At 42.3% G+C, this 13439-nt stretch overlaps 1 protein-coding gene across 1 annotated transcript in view; it reads right to left on the minus strand.

The window, feature by feature from the left end:
- LOC119649160 (reversion-inducing cysteine-rich protein with Kazal motifs) overlaps nt 1–13439 on the minus strand; it is a 120031-nt gene that overhangs the window by 19458 nt on the left and 87134 nt on the right. The window lies entirely within an intron of this gene.

Raw genomic sequence — 13439 nt, forward strand, 5'->3', positions numbered from 1 at the left:
TTTCTGAAACGGGCTTAAAATTCAAACTATGAGTGGCTTCCCTGTTATTAGTCACATTTCGACACTCTTCCATTGTATTAATCCAATGGATGCGCGCGAGCTTAAGAAGGTCCAAGATCATCATCTCCTTTGGTACTATATGCTCTCCACTTCGTTTTTCCAAGTTCAATCTTTCAATCCATCCAATGAATTTGTGGCGCTTATGAGCGAAAGATCGCATAGTTTCCTATAATCGCGATTACTATTTTGATTGCTCTAGTGAGAAACCGTGAAGTCCGTAGTCACGAAATGAGGTCAGCATAACCCATGGAAACCAAGACAACTTGAGAAGTTAAACCTAAAAATAAGTAATTTACAAACCCGCATGAAATGTATCCTATAATTTATTACCAGAAAACTTACAACATTATGAACTGGCTTTACCGCAAACACGGGACGCCATGCGATCCGATCCGTTCAACTTGCGCATTCAAGGGAAATTTATGCTCCTCTACTTACTAAGCCGCTTAGGATTTATCAAACCCGACATTAGACATTAATCGGTTTACTGTACATCGGCGGCTGATAGTCGCGGGCACAAAGGTTTCTTCCAACGATTAAAACTCTGATTGAATAATAACTAAACACCGCAGAAGCAACTTGGCCGCGCGATCAATTCTTATGACTATATTCCCGGCGTTAATCGCAGTTTATCCTTTCCTTTGTGCTATCGACTAAATTGCTAATTTTATGGCGGATGAGAAGTATAGGCGCAACTGGGCATTGGAATCAATGAGTTCAATTTTAATCACACGACAGGTAACCGATCATTTTCGAAACGATTATTGCTTCCCATAATAAGTAGATCGCTGGCTTCATCTAGGAATTGCTTGGCGATACCACTTTCCGAGTGGCTCAAATTTATATGGCGTCAGGTATCTGGGAGCGGAGATGCATACAATTACCCATTGCTCAAATCGTCTGGCGACATAATTTAAATAAATATTTCTTCGATCACACCCTGCACTGATCTTGCCACTGATGAATTATAAAGAGGTTTCGCTACACCTACTGAGGGGCGAATAATAAGTCATAAAAAATTGAATTGAATTCTTGGGTGATTGGTTATTGTTCGGATGATGTCAACTACAAGTGGAAAGAAAAGGCGAGGCCTAATCAAATTATTAATAAGAAATTCACGCACGATCGCCTAATAAATAACGATCGATGATTCGATTTTTTATGAAGAATATGGTCTTAACCATCTACAGGCGTCCCAAAAGGCTTGTTCATGTTCAGTTCAAGGTGAGAATTGATTTTGGATAATTTGAAGAGCTTAGGAAGCCGTCTAGACTAAGTTTGATTCCTAGCCCTAAAAAACCTGCCACTAGAAGAGGACTCGGGAGGACGTGATTGAGTAAGTCAATGAAAGTAAATATTACTTAATGTGGGATCAAATAATTTTTTCACCAAATATAGTCCTGTGGGGTACCACATGAATAGTATCGGTTAGTATCTTTCAAAGCTAGTCTTAGTTCTCACATTTAATCCAAAAGGAGGGAGGGCGGGCTGTAAAGTGGTTATTTCTTTCGAGAACCTATTCTCAGTACCTACCCAGACGCAAAATCGGAAAAAATGAGGCTGAATGGTACCTAGGGCTTGAAAATACCCTCAAGACCGACATATATTCAGACAAAGTTAATAATAGCATATTACTATAATTTTTAGTAATTTAATGTGAAACCCCCTTAAGTTCATTCTAGAATCATGAAATTTTGCAATAACGAACAGTGTGAGCCTACTAAGTTTAGTGGAAATAGCCCTATCACTAATATGTAATTAGTCAAAGTGGTCGATTCAGTGCAAATTCTAAGACTCTGAATGTCAGTAGCACGCCAAAGTGAATATTATGACATAAAATATGCGTATACATACATCATCATCAATGGCGCAACAACCGGTATCAGGTCTAAGCTTGTCTCAACGAGGAACTCCAGGCATCCCTCCTTTGCGCCGAGGTCCACCAATTTGGTATCCCTAAAAGCAGTTTGACATCCTGGCTTACGACATCGCTCCATCTCAGGCAGGGTCTTCTTCATCTTCTTTTTCTACCATATATATTGCCCTTATAGACTTTCCGGGCTGGATCATCCTCACCCATATGGATTAAAAAACCCACCCGCTGCAACCCATTGAACCAGGTTTTTTCCACAAGCAAACGATAATGGTATCGCTCATAGATTTCATCGTTATACAGGCTACGGGATCGTTCATCATCTTCTAGGTGCCCAGAAATTCTTCAAAGAATTCTTCTTTTGAAAGCGGTTAAGAGTTCGCAATTTTTCTTGCTTAGGACACCTTGTCACCGAGGAGTACATGAAGACAGGCATGACCATAGTCTGAAACAGTAAGAGCTTTGAGTCTATGATCAGACGCTTCGAGCGGAACCGTTTTTGTTAGCTGAAATAGGCTCTATTGACTACCAACAACCGTGCAAGGATTTCATCATCGTAGCTGTTATCGTTTGTGATTTTCGACCCTAGATAGGAGAAATTATCACCAATCTGAAAGTTGTTGTCTCCTTTCTTTATTGTCCTTATTTGACCAGCACTATTCGATGTGCCTCTTTGGTTTTTGGTGCTGACGTTGTCATATGTTTCGTCTTCATATGCAGCCCAAGATCTCGCACCACGTGCTCGATATGGATGAAGGCAGTCGATGTCATCAGCATTGGCCAGTAGTTAGGTGCATCTTTCAATAACTTCTGCATAGCGGTTCATTCTTTTCCTGGGCCAGGTAAAAAGGGGTGCATTATAAGGCATCCCCTTGTCTTATACCGTTGTTAATGTCGATTAGTATCGAGAGTGATCATGATGCTTTTATCTGATCTCGCATATTTCTCAGGGTCAGTCTAGTCAGTCTTATCAGTTTCGTTGGGTTACCGAATGCTCTTAAGGACGTCTATAATCGGACGTCTATCATGGGCGGCCTTGAGGTCGATGGAACGATAGTTCAACTTATGGCCATATTCCAATAGTTTCTCTATTGCTTACCGTACAGAGAAAGTCTGATCTGTTGTTGATTTGCCGGGAGTGAAGCCCCTTTGATGTTCTGGGAATATGAGACTATCCGATCAAGCAAGATAGCGGAAAATATCTTATAGATGGCACTCAGCAACGTGATACCTCTATAGTTGTTGCCAATTGTCAGGCTGATTCGCTGTCCCATACCGTCAGTATAAGTTTATTAACCACTTGAGGCATCTAGTTGGTCGCCCCTATATTTAACCAGTTCGGCTATAATTTCATTAACTCCTGGCGACTTATGATTTTTAAGCCGATGAATTGTACGGACTTTTTTTCTATTCTTGGTGGTGGCAAAATGTGTCCATCGTCTTCAATTTGTGGACCTCGAACTCAGCGATATTTTGTTTGTTGAACAGCTCGTCAAAGAACTCAATCCATTGCTCCAATATGCTTACACAACCGGAAATCAGATTTGCCTCTTTGCCTGGGCAGGATCAGCGCATATCAGACTTCCTGCTAACTTCTTCTTCCACGCACGGTGCGCTTGTTCCCTGTTCATCTCGAGTTCACAGACCTACTGGTTCTCCCAGGGTTCCTTTTTTCCGTTTGTGCCGTAGCTTTTCCACTCGCTAAAGTTCGGGATAGATCTCCGTGCGTGTCCTGCTTTCGGTATGTAGCATTGTTTTGTGCCTTTGCTAGCTTATATCCATCATCGAACCAGCCGTCCCAACTTCTTAGCGACTGGGACCTAGCATGTTTGTCGCCGTATCAAAGGTAATGTTCTTCAGATGGTTGTAGAGATTATTTGTCGATGCTTCATCTCCAGGACCTCTGTTAACTGCAGTTATTGCGGCGTCTATTTCTCCCTTATAGCTGTTATAGAGAACTGTATTAAGGATGGGTTCAGTATTCGAGCCTCTAGCTCTATGTCAACCAGGTAGTGATCCGGGTCTATATTGCCCCACATATTTGGTTGAAAGCGGCCTTTTTTATCCTTGAAACATTCTCAAAATTTCTTAGAAAAAATAAAATTTCGATGTTATTTGGTCACTGCTATACTCACAGAGAAGATTCGTACTAGGCGTTTTTCGGCATATTCATATTAACTTTCACATTGTTTTAATACTTATCTTACTCGAGTAGCATTAGGTTTCTGAAGCAGGCCTCTGGCAACGTCGCAAGGCTGAGAAACTAGTCTGCCTTTGTATTTTATTATCTGTGGCACAATTTACTGTGCTATTATTAAAATTTCAAACTCCCCGTGAATGTTTGAATTATTCTTCATTAAGCTTACTACAGAAACCCAATTTCAGAGTGCTGACTGGCATTATGAGGAAAGAAAAAAAACCTTGACAATTTTAGAGCTATCTTTTAGGTTCCTGTTGCTTCAGTTGTTGCGCTTTATTTCGACACGCTTTCCTCATACCAGTTATTTGTGTAGTGTGCAACATTTCGTTCATTTTATCTAATGACAAGCTGACGAAAAAGTCCTTTTGCTAACATACAGCATTTTTCTTTTTCACGTTTTAGCACCTCTTAGCTTCTTCCATATACTTCACCCATTTCCCTTAATGCCACCTGGAAAATTATTTATAAACAAGTCGGGAAACCGGAAGCTAGACGCTTCAGGTATGAAAGGTTTTGTGTATTTCTTTTACAAAGAGATTTGAGTGTGCACTTGTCCCATTAGCATGTAGCACGTAAAATATGCATATATTATGTGAAAATTTCCACTTTCAAGTGATATTGACATTCATAGTCTTGAATTTGCAGAGGAGCGACAGCTTTGACCTAGTATAACTTTGTTAGAAATAGTGCGATTTTCACCAAATTTGGCAGGATCAGACTCTACGCTGTAGCGTACTTTGCTGAAAAATTTTGTAATTCTAGGGTGAACTTAAGGTGGGTTTCCTGTCAATTACTAAACATTAGAGTAATGTACTATTATTAACTTTATTTGAAAAGGTATCGGTATGGAGGGTATTTCGGAGCCTAGGCACCATATAGTGGCAGCCCCCTAATTTTTTTAAAATTTTTCGGTTTGGTAGTTTCTGAGAATGGGTTGATTAAAAAAATGATCAATTTCAACCCCCCGCATTCCTCACCTTTTCAACAGGTGTCAAAACTAAGATCGGCTTAGTACTAAAGTACTAACCGAGACCTTTCATTTGATACCCCACACTATATTTGATGAAAAAAAAATTTACACCCCCTTTTGCATGTATGGGGACCCCCCCTTAAACTCGACGTGAAACGATGTAACTCACTATATGCGTGAGCGTTCACAGTTCCCACCTTTCTACCAAATTTGGTGCCAATCGCTACAACGGTCTCCGAGAAAAATGCGTGTGACGGACAGACAGACAGACAGACAGTAAACCGATTTTAATAAGGTCGTGTGTTTACACAAAACAATGCATTGTAGCGTAAAAATCCTAGGTACTTCCATGCGGAATGTAATTATAAACATGCAGTGAAAATTTCAAGTCAATTCGTCAAGATATGTGTGAGAATGGTTCCGGCCAACTTGAAACATGTAGTTTTGGGAAAATTTAAATTTTTTAAAAAAATTTTTAAAGTTTTGGTTATGGCTTTCACATAGGTTTGCTCATGTTGCATATTATTTAATGCATTTCCAACGTTTATTTCTAGCTGGGGCGAACGTCGTGCTAATGCAAATGATGCTGGGGATTTCGTTTTTCTAATGAGAATGGTCCGAGACATACAAATGATGGAAAAAGTCGGGCCGCTATTATCCCAGTCGACAATGATTTGTTAGTTACAATTACAGTTAGGAATATGATTAATAACTTTAATGAATTTTTAGAGGCAAAAAAATACATCTTACAGCCTGCAATGTGTGTTCCGCCGATTGTAGTCCACAGCTACTGTGGTGCGAGGATTTAAATTGTCTGGGGTACCGCTGTAAAGTGTAGCAGGTCATATGTGTGCTTACCGTTGAAATAGAAACAAGTCAAAAACCGGAAGCTGGACGCTTCAGGTATGAAAGGGTCTATTGACTTTCCGGCAAGAAAATTTGGCTACAAAATGGTTCCACTTATATAATGAATATACCCAAGGTTCAATTCGTTGTGGTTTTAACTTTGAATTACTTGTTATTGTTAGTCATAACAGAACTTCCACCAAAATGCTTCCTATAAAGGTCTATCTTACTGCATACTATCCCTTTTCGGAGCTTGGATTAACTTAATGGGGGCTCCCAGTAAATTTTTAGAATAAAATAATACACTATGATTAGCTTTATTTGAGCAGATATTGTAACAGGAAGCATTTTGAGGCCTAGATACCACGGACCACCATGCTTTTTTCCAGATTTTTCGGGTGAGTAGTTAATAAACATAATAATTAAAATAATTTATCCCTTTCGAGTCCCCCACTTCTCCCCTTTACAACTAATGTCAAAACTGATATATGCGATATATGCGTACTAATCGAGACCTTTCATTTGATACCCCTCAAGGCTACATTCAGCGAACAGTGTTCGTTTTCAATAAAAGCTACCTAGGGAAGAAGACCTCCTTAGTGATGTGCGATCTTGAGGGATCTGGGGTATCTCTTAGAAGGGACCGATCTTTGGCAACCATCGTTGTCGTCGGATAGTCTTTTTTGCGTACGCTCATTCCAGAATCCAATAGAAAAAATATTTTTATTACTCAATCTTATCAAGTACTCAGAAGCAAATAATTAAATAGATCTTCAACTTAGTGGTTCATTGAACTCAGATAGTAATATTAATTTACTTTCTTCAAAGGCAAAAAAAGATCACTTAGATACCACAAAGGTGGAATGCAAGGTGTGGTTTGAGTCAGGTACGTAAAGGCAAAACTGCTCCGCTCCGTGAAACCATACGACGACCTGAATTAAGTCGACACCACCAACGAGCTGTTGGAGAAGATGGAGATTAACGGTCCGACTGGGATTGGGGACTACCCTACACAAGCATATCATGCTGAGTACTGATAAATCTGGAGCACTCGAGGTGCGCTTCAGCTAATCTGCTGGTCTAGAGGAAGGCAGAACGGCTCCAAAACGAACATTATAATTTATTCCACAGCTCAAGAGACACTTATCGGGACAGATTTAAAGTATATATCCTCGCCATGAAGAGCATGCACCTCTTTCTGTGCCTGGATCTAAGCTTCAGCGATCCAAGCATGCCTAATTGGAAAAGTCAGGAGCGAAGAACATGTACATTTCCGCGGTTTTCATGGATAACGAGTAATCATTTGACGTATCATCGCAGCAAACAAAGCCAACCTATTGATTGGCTGCGATGACAATGTAAGGCCAGGAAATCAATGGAAGTGATGAGACATTTTTTGATTTTGCTATTAACACAAATCTATCCATCCTATCCATTTTTCCAATTTGCGGAACTGTGACAGTAGCGAGGAGATCCATGATGTTACCCTACTAACCGATAATAAGATTCTTTGGGGCGGGGACTGGAGAGCGTCTGACCACAAATCTTTCTCAAATCATAGTTGGATACCTTTCAGTTTAGATTTCACTGCAGAGGTTTCAAGCCCTTCAGAGACCCCAGAAAAACCAACTGGAGGAAATGGCCAAGTTTTCGAGAACAAACTCTTCGGTGACAAGTTGGTAGGTTTAGCACAACAGATGAACAGGGGTTAAAGGTTGGGGCTTTGGAAAAGGCACCCGCAACCGCCTTTAAAGTAGTGCCCTGCTAGATACAGCAAGAAAACATTGCAGCCATAGTGGAATGAAGATCTGCCCAGGCTCGAGAAGCTGACCAGAGAGATTTTCAATATTTGCTACACGCACAAATATAACCAGCTATGCAAAAACTGACTGACTGACACCAAGTGGCGGTTCCAGTTGAACTACTGTCCGAACATTGAAAGCACCAACAAATCTGCGAGACTCAGTAAGATTCTGTCTAAGAAACATAGGAGCCTCTCCTTCCTTAAAAAGTTGGGTGGCTGCTGGAACCCTGGAGCTGCCTCCTCAACAGCGAAGTAGACTGCGAGTTTGTAGAATATGCTGCCCTAGTCGTGTGAGACTATAAAATCGAAAATAACTGAGGATGAGCTATAAACAGCTTCTTCGTGCTCAGATAGCATAATGGCAGTCATGCTGGAGAGGCAGCAACAAAGGGTTGTCGGCATTTATCGGAGTTGCATCCCTTTCAGATGCGTTCTACAGCCTTGGAGACACACGCGCGATCGTGAATTCACGAAGGATTTCGAACAAATCCTTCCGTGTTCAAAGCCTTAGAGCGCCTTTTTCTAAGTCCCAGTACACATTTCTCAAAGAAACCGCCCCCCACAGGTAATTAACACGGTAGATCACTGCAGCACAAGCATTATGCTCCAGTCACCAGGTAATTAACACGGTGAATTCGACGCTATTGTACAAGCACTATACTCTGATCGGATATAGAGTAAACATTCAACAAAGGTACTAATAACGTCACCAGGAAAGCCTTAATCAGTATAGAATTATATCTTATGCATTGACTATCCATGCTAAGCACTAGGATAATCCAATCTGATCTGGGAGATAGCAATTTTACCCCCTTGACAAGGTACACCCCCAGGGAGGCGCGATTATCCCGTGCTCCGGTTGATGGACGAAATTCCACGCATGCTGAACAGACGCGGGGTTGAAATTCGTGGCGTATGGCGACAACTTGGTGATATTGTCATCACGGATGTTTCTATCCGTTATGAGTGACATCATAGAAGGAGTGTCGGGGAAGATGTTTCTATTGACCGCAAGATGCGGACTCAGTATGAGTCCAACCAAAATGAAGAAAAGGTATCCGAATTCAACGGTCCCCGGCTAAATGAATAAAGATTAGTTCTTTTTTCTAATGTGCAGTGCAAGAAAATGGGGTTTACAGCCGAGAATGCTTCGAATGAGAATGCTTCGAAGCTTAATAGAATTCAAAGAACTTCGTGGGTAGGTGCTACAGACGCTCTGCAGTCCTGCCCGGCAGATGCTCTCAGTATACTCCTAAGCCTCCTTCTACTTGAGCTCCATTTTAAGCACGCTATAGCGTATATAGCGGCCATAGTATCAGCTGCGTAACTAATTTCCCGCTGTTTGTAAATAGATGGATCTAGCAGTATTGGTCGATTTTCACATATCCAAAACGTCATGAACCAAGCTCAGATATATGGTAGACAACCCCTTTTTAAGGTTTTGTTTGTAAAACAAAACCTTATTAAAATCGGTTTACTGTCTGTCTGTCTGTCCGTCTGTCTAAAACCACCTCCTTCTCATTCCACTCTCCCCACGGAACTCCTATCAAGTATTGCATCGCGGGGCTGGATCAGCTTTTAGCTGCGGCTCATTATGGTTCTCTCCCTTTCTTGTTTTCGTCGTAGTTCTTCCTGCCTAAGCTGTTGGTGAATAGCTTGTAGTTCCCTTACAACCTGGTTCCAGGCATCCGTTGACTCCAGCATAAACTCCACAATGTTTTCGGGTGTTAAACGCCTGTCTGCGACCGCTTCCATTCTTGTTCGGTGCGCGGTGAACCTGGGGCAATCAAATATGACATGCTCCGCATTCTCAGCCACGTTACCACATCTTGGGCAGCATGGTGATTCGTCGTGACCAAATCGATGTAAATAAGCACGATAACCTCCATGTCCACTCAAGAATTGTGTTAGCTCGTGGCTTAATTCCCCATGGTTTCGTTCAAACCATCTCCGAATATCCGGAATGATGCGGTATGTCCAACGAGCATTTTGGGACTCGTCCCATCGCTGTTGCCACCGTTCGATAGATTCCCACCGTGCCAGCTGCCGTCGAAATGCGCTAGACTCTCCAGCTGCATACGTTTTGTCGTAGAGTCGCCGACTTTCCTTCGCCAAGATGTCTATGGGGAGCATCCCTGCTAGTACATATGCCGCTTCTCCTGATGTTGTCCGATATGCACTGCATACCCGGAGTGCACTTAACCGATACGCCATTCCCAAATTTCGGCAGTTCACTTTGTTATTCAGAGCAGTTGCCCAAACTGGAGCTGCGTAGAGTAGCACGGAGCTGACTACCCTGGAGAGCAGAAGACGTCGACTTTGTCTTGGCCCACCAATGTTCGGTAGTATCCTCGAGATCGTTGTAGCGATGGAAGACGCTTTAGTTGCGGCGTACTCAATGTGTCTTTTGAAGTTGAGTCTTCTGTCAATAATTACTCCCAAGTATTTGAGCGATGGTTGGGAGTAAATTGTCTTTCCGCCAACTTTGATTTTCACAGTTGTGTTCTTTCTTCTCTTGCTAATGAGAACTACTTCTGTTTTATGCTCGGCAAGTGAAAGGCCAGAATTTCTCAACCAGGAATTGATCTCCCATATCGCTTCATTTGCATAGATCTCGATCTCATCTTGGTGCTTTGCAACCACCGTTATTCCGATATCATCGGCGAAGCCAATAGTTGTCACGTTGTCCGGTAGGCGTAGCGTCAACACTCCATCGTACATAACTAGCCACAGCAAGGGACCCAGGATAGAACCCTGTGGCACTCCGCAAGTTGTCGGGAATATTTTTAGCCCATCGTCCGAGTCGCAGTAAAGTCTCCTCCCAAGGAGAAACTCGACTACAATGCGTACAATGTACTTCGGGGCTTGTATCTTGTCGAGTGCCTCGATGATTTTATTCCATTTTGCACTATTGAACGCATTTTTTACGTCGAGGGTTATTACTGCGCAGCTTTTTCCTTCTTCTATTGCAGCCTGAGCCAAGCCAGTCAGCATGCTGATTGCGTCGACAGTTGATTTTGCCTTACGAAATCCGAATTGTTTGTCGGAAAGGCCTCCTTCCTTTTCCGCAACAGCGAGCAGTCTGTTATATATTACTCGTTCAAAAAGTTTGCCAATGGTATTGACCAGACATATCGGCCTATATGAGGAGGGGTCACCCAATGGTTTACCTGCCTTCGGAATGAGTATTAGCTTTTGTACCTTCCATTGCTCGGGGAATTCTCCTTCCCTAAGGCATGCCGTGAAAACTTGGGCAAACATACCTGGTGCTGTCCTGGCGGCTACTTTCAGGGCAATGTTAGGGATTCCATCCGGTCCTGGAGTCTTTTTTTCAACCAATCTTTTTGCTGCGTCTAGAACCTCCTCATTTTCCACTATTGGAACTTCGTCGGGATTTAACTGTACTGCAGGCAAACTTGTACCATTCAGATCCACTGGGAATAGAGTGTTCACTATATTCTGCAACAACTCTGGGCAAGTAATCGGTGGGGAGCGCTCGCCTTTTAGTGATGACATCACTGACCTATATGCGCCACCCCAGGGGTCGGAATCAGCTTCAGTACACATCCGCTTGAAATGTTCGGATTTGCTCCTTGCGATAGCTACTTGCAATTTTTTCCTCGCATCTTTATATTGCACGTGTAGCTCCTCGAACTCAGGTCGGTTTCTTCTGCGCTGGGAGCGTCTCCTAGCTTTGAGACACTTTGTCCGTCTGTCTGTCCGTCTGTCTGTCTGTCCGTCACACGCATTTTTCTCGGAGACGGTTATAGGGATTGACACCAAATTTGGTGGAAAGGTGGGAGCTGTGAACGCTCACGCATATTGTGAGTTACATCCTCTTACGACGAATTTAAGGGGGGGTCCCCATACATGCAAAAGGGGGGTGTAAATTTTTTTTTCATCAAATATAGTCATGTGGGGTATCAAATTAAAGGTCTCGGTTAGTACTTTTTGAAGCCGGTATTAGTTTTGACTTTTGCTGAAAAGGTGGGGAGTGCGGGGGGTCGAAAATGGTTATTTTTTTAACGAACCCATTCTCAGGAACTACCAAACCGAAAAATCTGGAAAAAATCAGGGGGCTGCCACTATATGGTGCTTAGGCTTCGAAATACCCTCCATATCGATAGCTGTTCAAATAAAGTTAATAATAGTATATTACTATAATTTTTAATAATTGACAGGAAAACCCCCCTTAAGTTCACTGTAGAATCACAAAATTTTGCAGCAATATAGGCTACAGTATAGATCATGATCCTGCCAAATTTGGTGAAAATCGCACTATTACTAACAAAGTTATACTAGGTCAAATCTGCGCTCCTCCGCAAATTCAAGACTATGAATGTCAATATCACTTGAAAGTGGCTATTTTCACATAATATATGCATATTTTACTGGCTACATGCTAATGGGACAAATGCACACCCAAATCTCTTTATATAAGAAATACACAAAACCTTTCATACCTGAAGCGTCTAGCTTCCGGTGTTCCGACTTGTTCTATTTCTGGTTATGTGAAAATGTCAGATTTCATGCCAAATAACCGTCATTTGGGGGAAGCGTCGATTTGCCGGAAAGTTTACAGAGGTGTTGCTGTAAGTGAAACAGCGTGCTGTGATTGGTTTCGTTGCTACAAACCCAGTGATTTCAATGTTAAAGACTGTCGGCGTGAGGGAAGGCCTCAATTCTTCCAAGACGCTGAATTGAAGGCATTACTCGATGAGAATCTATACCAAACGCAAAAAGAGCTTGTTTCAGCATTGGAAGTTGCCTGCAAAGGCAGCAATAGCATGGGTTGGGAAAGATTCAAAAGCAAGAAATTAGGTTCCTTATGACTTGAAGCCAAGGGATGTTGAGCGCCAATTTTTAAGCTTTTGTGTAAAACAAAACCTTATTAAAATCAATTCACTGTCTGTCTGTCTGCCCCCCAAAAAAAATGGTGCGCTTAGATGAGACCAAGGCCTCAAAATATGTCCCATTCCGATATCTGCTCAAATAAACTTACTAATAGTGTATTAACAACTTTTGGAATATCTCGAAATATCTCGAGTCAATGCTATCAATGCTGCGTTATGCTCCTCACATAGAGAAACGCAAAACCTTTTATACCTAAAGCGTCAAGCTTCCGGTTTCCCGACCTGTTTCACCTGTGAACGACCGGTCTGTGGAGTCGGTGCGGGGGTTTTCTCCGATACACAAGTCGCAATCTCAGGATTAGCCAGTATATTTGAAGCGGAAGTACCGGCGATAAGTCTATCGATGGCTCGGGCATGATTTGGCCCCAAGCGTAATATTCTAACCTACACGCAAGCATCCACTAAGGCAATGAATTCAGCTGCGGCATCCTCGAAGCTGGTGGGCAGAAACGCTAAGTGGCATCCTCTAGAAGGGAATCAATGGGCTGACGGACTGGATAGGCGGGGTTCTATCCTTGAGCACAGTTTGTATCCAGCTGACGACTGTTAGGGATGGAATCTGCTTAGCAGCCATGGCCGGCAGATATGACAATCTGCACGGGAACCACGCCGTCGGATTCGGCATAGCTTATAATTCGCACCTTGTCGAAACTGCGGGGATGAGAGAGAAACCCATTTCTTTCACGGAGGAAGAGTACTCTAGTTCCTCACATATGTACCTATCTCGAGTTCATTATTTTTATCCCCTTCAATGGTTTCAGACTGATCCATTG

The sequence above is a fragment of the Hermetia illucens genome, chromosome 2 (genome assembly GCF_905115235.1).
Source record: "Hermetia illucens chromosome 2, iHerIll2.2.curated.20191125, whole genome shotgun sequence".
NCBI lineage: Eukaryota > Metazoa > Arthropoda > Insecta > Diptera > Stratiomyidae > Hermetia > Hermetia illucens.